The sequence below is a fragment of the Silene latifolia genome, chromosome 4 (genome assembly GCF_048544455.1).
Source record: "Silene latifolia isolate original U9 population chromosome 4, ASM4854445v1, whole genome shotgun sequence".
Lineage (NCBI taxonomy): Eukaryota > Viridiplantae > Streptophyta > Magnoliopsida > Caryophyllales > Caryophyllaceae > Silene > Silene latifolia.
Genome location: NC_133529.1, coordinates 111,193,524 through 111,200,038, shown reverse-complemented (window position 1 = coordinate 111,200,038; position 6,515 = coordinate 111,193,524). Strand labels below are relative to the sequence as shown.

The window sequence follows — 6,515 nt, the reverse complement described above, 5'->3', positions numbered from 1 at the left end:
CCCATGCTATGTTAGATCTAGGTGCATCAATCAATGTCATGCCCTACACACTTTATGAGACCTTAGGACTTCCACCTTTAAACAAAACCGACGTAGTGATCCAACTTACGGATCGCTCAAATATTTACCCAAAGGGGATGGTGGAGGATGTGTTGGTAGAGGTAGACCACTTAACTTTCCCGGCCGACTTCTATGTTCTTGATATGGAAGTCGACTCGAGGGCCACTCCGATCCTTTTGGGGAGGCTTTTCATGAAAACCTCTAAAACAAAGATTAATGTGTCTAATGGGAACCTCACTATGGAATTTGACGAAAAGAAACTCACATACAACATCTATGATGCTATGAGGCAACCTAGCGATTCAAATTCATGCTATTTCTTGAATATCATTGAACCAATTGTCTCACAAGTGTATAATTTGTGTCAAAGGGACCCTTTTGAGGTTGCCCTCACTAACAATTTGGAGCAAGAAGATTTGCGTGTAGTGTTGTCTCATGATGTGCAGGAGTATTCCGAAGACTTGGACAAGGAAGCAGAGCTTGAAGACGGGGAAGAAATACCCAAAGAACAAAATGAAAGTGCACGATCCAGCCTAGGACGCAGCCTGCGCCATTCAACGCAGCCTGCATCAAACGACGCAGCCTGCGTCCCCTCACGCAGCATGCGCCCTCCTCGGGTTTTAGCTGAAACTTTGGCATATCAAGAGCATAAATTCCCTACACCCTTTCTCCCCTTAGAAGCCAATCTTGAGAGACCATTACCCTCCATCATAAAACCACCAAAACATGAACCAAAACCTCTTCTAAATAACCTTAAATATATTTTCGTGGGAGAAAACAACACTCTTCAATTGATTATCTCAAACCAAGTCAAAAAGGAGCAAGAGGAGAGGCTAGTGACCATGTTGAAAGAGCATATGGAAGAGGGGGGGGATTGACGGTAATTAAGAATACCCAAGGGGCATTGATTCCCACCTGTTTACAAACGCACTAGTAAAAAAAATGTCATTGACATCGGTTATTTTGCCCCATTTACATCGGTTTTGTGGCGATGTTTATGGGGGCAACGTATATAGTATTTTAACCTTAACATCGGTTCTAAAACCGATGTAAATATCATACAATGTACATCGGTTATAGGTGAAAATCGATGTTAATAGTGTCTCAATTACATCGTTTTTGGTCTAAAACTGATGTAAATATTATCATTATTTACATCAGTTTTAGTGCAGAACCGATGTAAATATCAACCTTATTTACATCATTTATTGACTAAAACCGATGTAAATAGTTATTTTTTTAATTAAATAAATTATATTTTCTAGACTATTTTTTTTTTCTAAAGCCGAATTTATCATTAGCTCCGGCCATATCATGAGGAAATCATGTCTTGAATAAGGGAAAAATTTGGCTATGAAATCTAAATACATGTATCATTTCATGAATAAATATCTATCAACAACCAATTCCACCAACTTATGGCTTCACAAGCGGTACATAATGAATTAATATCCTAAACTATTCCTAAACAAACAATAGACAAACTTGTCTCTCTAAGTGGGACTGGAAAATTCTACCTAAATTGCTCTTGACTTTTGAAAATATGCATGTTTCAGATAATGAGTTTCACTTCCAAGTTGATGTATGTGCAAGAGCTTGTGGATTTGAAAGTTCAATCCCCTGCAAGAAAGAATTATAACCGCAACATTAGTTACCAGAGTTTTATTCGCGGAATTGGGGCTAACCCATAAACATTCCTAGGCAAGTGATAAAAATGGCCACAATAACAACAAGCACATGGCGGCAAAATATAATCCCATAGACTCTTAGAACATGATTATTAAAACTCTTATAAAAAATGGCCTAATGTTCCAAATATAGTACGAGTAGTGTATACGACTTCAAAGTATGAATATAAAAAAATATCCAGGGAAAAAATTACATATGTACAAACCAGGGTCACACCAGGGTCACTATTTTAAAGAGTTTGGTTGTCAGTCAATTTGGTACAATCAAATGAGCCAATTTACAAATAATTTCAGAAATTCACACAACAACTTGACCCAGAATACTATTAAATCCTCTATCAAAAAATTAAATATGTACAAACCAGGGTCTAGTTTGTTTATCTGCAAACAAAACAAGGGAAAAAAAATATCACAAATATGTTAAAGAAGCGTCGGAATATTCACCTCATCAAATGACGCAGGTGAAGATTCCATTATTAAATTCTGCTGGCTACATCTGTTAGAAGACAATTATGTTAATTAGTAAGATCGTCGATTCTCCGACTGATTAGGATGAAAATGAATTCATTAAGGGGGACAAATAAGGCTGCGGTGAGAAAAAGAAAAAAAAACACACATCCTAATACCAATTTGATATAGAGTATAGACGATTTTGTTCGAGTTTAGCGCACACTATGACTGAAAACATCAAAGGAATCATTGCAAAGAAACCCATTATGAATGAACTAAGATACAATGAAATAATATATCTCGTTAAGTTGGATTATGAATGAACTCCCTTGAATGAACCCAAGTAGCTAAATATAGATTTTCACAAAGGGAAGGGAAGGCATGTTATGTGAGATAAAATTTTGCTTTACTTCTGAAATGCTAAGGAGCTAATAACTCCAACCTATAATAATCACCAAATGCCCAAATTTGGAAGAAATAAATACACGAATAAGAGGTGCAAATTGCCTAAGTACTTAACAGATCCAAAACGAGAGCAAAAAAACAAAGGAAGAAATGAGAAGAATCTATTACCTAGGCTACATGCAGCACCAACAAGCAGCTAGCATGCAGCGATATTAATCAGACAGCAACAGTATAGCTAACAGCGACAACAACTAAAAGCAACAGGCAGCAGCACCTAACAGGAACTAGCAGCATCAGGCGGCATCATCTAGCAGCAACGTGCAGTAACAACTACCAGTGACTAGCAACATAACGCCTATAGGAAGCACACAACAGCTAATAGCCAGCCAACACATCAAAACACCAACAATAGCACAAAACCAGTAGGTAGCAGCGTCTAGCGGACAATAGAAGTCTGCAGTAACTAGCAACATTATCAGCATGACAACATGCACAACACAACTATATGTACAACAGTAACTACTAGTCAGCCATCACAGTAAAATATCCTGCAACAAACAACATAAAGTAACCAAGTAGCATTTAATTTAATCCTGATGCACAAGGTAGCCTTTCAGAGCTTATATCTCACTTTCGATGAACTGAATAACAAACTGTGAAAAGTATTTGTAGAGATTTAAAAACAACAGCCCTAAACATAAGTAACAAACATCGGTTTGCGTGATAGATGGCATATTAATCTACTACCAAAGATAAAAACGATAAAGAGAATCCAAAGTTAAAGATAATGTGTTAGCAAGGGATACCACTTAATTCAGTAAACCTTGACTACTAACTTTTGAGAAATAACTTTTCATTTTCGGACCAAAGGCAGTTTTAAGGGATAAGATTGTGGGAAGTAAACATTCATAGCTCATGAATTAAACAAGATATCCATATTCATAAATGTCATGTAACACTTTTCAATACAAATGCAAGTCCAAAGTTTATCGTTTACAAACTTGTAATGAACAAGCAAACTAAAACTATAGTCAGAAGATTTACTAGGAAATCGTTCTTACATAAGATACGACTAATTTCGTAAACAAGTACGGAGTAATAAGAAACCGTGAAATTTACCAAGCAGAAAGAAGGTTGTTGACCAAAGTCATAACATAAGGTATGCCTGAGGACTGCTCGGTAGATTTGTGCTATATGATCCTCTTAAATGTAACACTGTCATAAATAATCACACATAAAACAAAATATTCAATCAAAAGAAGGAAATAGTAAAATATACCTGAAGTCCCAAATCGATTTGAATAGAAATGAAGAGACAGGAACTGACGATGGATTCCGGTAGGGGCGGAAGGAGAATCACTATTAGCACCGTCTTGCAGGGGCGAAGTGCTACATCCAAAATACGAAATTCATTAATCAAGACGAAAGCTTATCTAAAAATTCGTCAATTAGTTGTACTGACAACCCAATAAATAAGAACCCTAACTTCTAGTCTCATAAAATAGTACAATTAGATTGGTGTGAATGAAAAAGGGGTATCTGATTAAGATGAACCAACAAATATTGTAGATCAGTATATTGTAATTTTAAACCTCATTCAGGATGAAACTCAAAATCAGCGATTAAAAGGAAGAAAAAAAAAACCTGCATCAACTTTCAATGTGGCCAATGACGACTTGAATGATGACGAAACTTGTGCCATTCAAAAGCAATAGAATGGGAAGAGAAACCACTGAGGGGTTCCGGCAAGCCTTAGATGGGGAAGTTGGGGTGTTGAGTATGATTGTGTGAGGGTATCAGATTCAAGAAGGGGCAGTGAGGGTTTAAGGTGGTAATTGGCGAGGCAAGTAGAGAGAAAAATAGAGGGATTGTGAGAGATGAATGGGTTCCGTGATGGCAGAGGGCGACGGCGTGATGGGTTGTGCAATGGCGACTGCAGACAGTAAAGGGAAAGTGAAGGGTCCTGTGAAGAGGAGAGGCTAGGGCATTTGTCAATTAATCTATGGACTTGCTAAATCCCGCACATTTTTTCGTCTTATTCCAAGTTTACCCCTCTCATGTGTTAACCTAATTCCTCACTCTCACCAATGGAGAAATCAAAAACCCCAAAAAAACCTCCAACACCCAACAACGAACAACCACCCTCCCACCCCTACCACCGCCGACCACCCCTCACCACCACATCCCCGCGCCGATATCCCCTTCCCGCTCCCATAACCACGTCGATCACCCTCTCTGCGCCATGTTCGTTGCCTCGACTAAGCCGCAATCACCATTCGATCCAACCTTCAGCCGCAACGAATGTGTTGGATGGACGGCGGGGTTGGGATGTAGTTGACGACGGGGTTGGGATGTAGTTGACGGTGAGGGGGAGGTCGACGCCGAGGGCAGGCGGCCGATGCTGGTGGAGGTTGATTAGGGCTGCGGGAAGGACGACTGCCAGGGTTGGGTGGGTGTTTTTTTTTTTAAATAAAGGGCAATGATGGAAAAAACTAGTAAAATGTGTTGGATTGAGTAAAAGGGCGTGTTGGATTTAGCAATTGCGTAATCTATTGCAGTTAATGAAAACATTTTTTACATCGGTCATTTAAAACCGATGTTGATAGCCCCATTTACATCGTTTATGTTAAAACTGATGGCACAAATATTTTTGTACATCGTTTTTAAAAATAACCGATAGAAGGGAAAAAAAATTGTACACACTATACATCGGTTTTTGTAAGAACCGATGTTATTTATAAACATTTACATCGTTCCAACTAAAATCGATGTCTTTGTGGGAATGTCAATAGGACTTTTTCTACTAGTGACGGGATGGAGGGTATGTATTGATTATCGCCGTCTCAACCAAGTCACTTTGAAGGACCATTTTCCCCTACCCTTTCTAGATCAAATGCTAGAGAGGTTAGGTGGAAAAGAGTATTATTGCTTCTTGGACGGGTACTCCGGGTATTTTCAAATCCCTATACACCCTTAGGATCAATCCAAAAAAACTTTCACTTGCCCTTTTGGTACATATGCTTACCGTCGTATGCCTTTCGGATTGTGCAACGCTCCGGAACTTTCCAATGTTGCATGATGAGCATTTTCTCCGACTATGTGGAGTGCATATTGGAAGTCTTCATGGATGAATTCACCATCCATGGACACTCCTTTGAGTTGTGTCTAGACCACCTCGCTATGGTCCTATCACGGTGTATAGACTCTCACCTCATTTTAAAGTCTGAAAAGTGTCATTTAATAGTGAGTAGTGGCATTGTGCTAGGACACATGGTGTCGAAAAGAGGGATTGAGGTAGATACGACAAAGATATATGTGATTAAAAGCTTGCCGTATCCATCTAATACTCGAGACGTGAGGTCGTTCTTGGGACAGGCGGGTTTCAATCGGAGGTTTATTAAGGATTTTTCCAAGATCGCTAACCCCTTGTGCAAACTCTTGCACAAGGATGTGGAGTTCGTGTTTGATAATGATTGTAGGAAAGCATTTGACTTGTTGAAGGAAAGCCTCATAACGGCCCCGATCATTCAAGCACCAAAATGGGATCGGCCATTTTGAAATCATGGCGGATGCGAGCGATTTTGCCATTGGAGCCGTGTTGGGGCAGAAAGAGGACAAAGCTTCTTATGTCATTCAATATGCTTCCTCCCTCCTCAACGATGCACAAAGGAATTACACTACAACCGAGAAGGAATTCTTGGCGGTAGTATATGCTCTTGAGAAGTTTTGATCGTACTTATTAGGAGTCAAAGTTATTGTCTACACCGACCACAAAGCCATCACTCAACTTGTGAACAAGAAAGACACCAAACTGAGGCTTATGATGTGGGTTCTCCTATTAAGTGAATTCGACATTGAAATAAGGGAGAAGAAGGGGATGGCAAATGTAGTGGCCGATCACCTTAGTCGACT

The 6,515-nt window shown here is 39.2% G+C and overlaps 1 long non-coding RNA gene across 1 annotated transcript; it reads right to left on the bottom strand.

The window, feature by feature from the left end:
* Positions 1 to 1,329: 1,329 nt before the first annotated feature.
* On the bottom strand, positions 1,330 to 2,655 carry LOC141652407 (uncharacterized). The gene is made up of 3 exons (XR_012547196.1): positions 2,365 to 2,655; positions 2,193 to 2,244; positions 1,330 to 1,680 (listed from the first exon to the last, which is right to left on the bottom strand). It is a non-coding gene; the product is annotated as an uncharacterized LOC141652407 (long non-coding RNA).
* Positions 2,656 to 6,515: the final 3,860 nt, after the last annotated feature.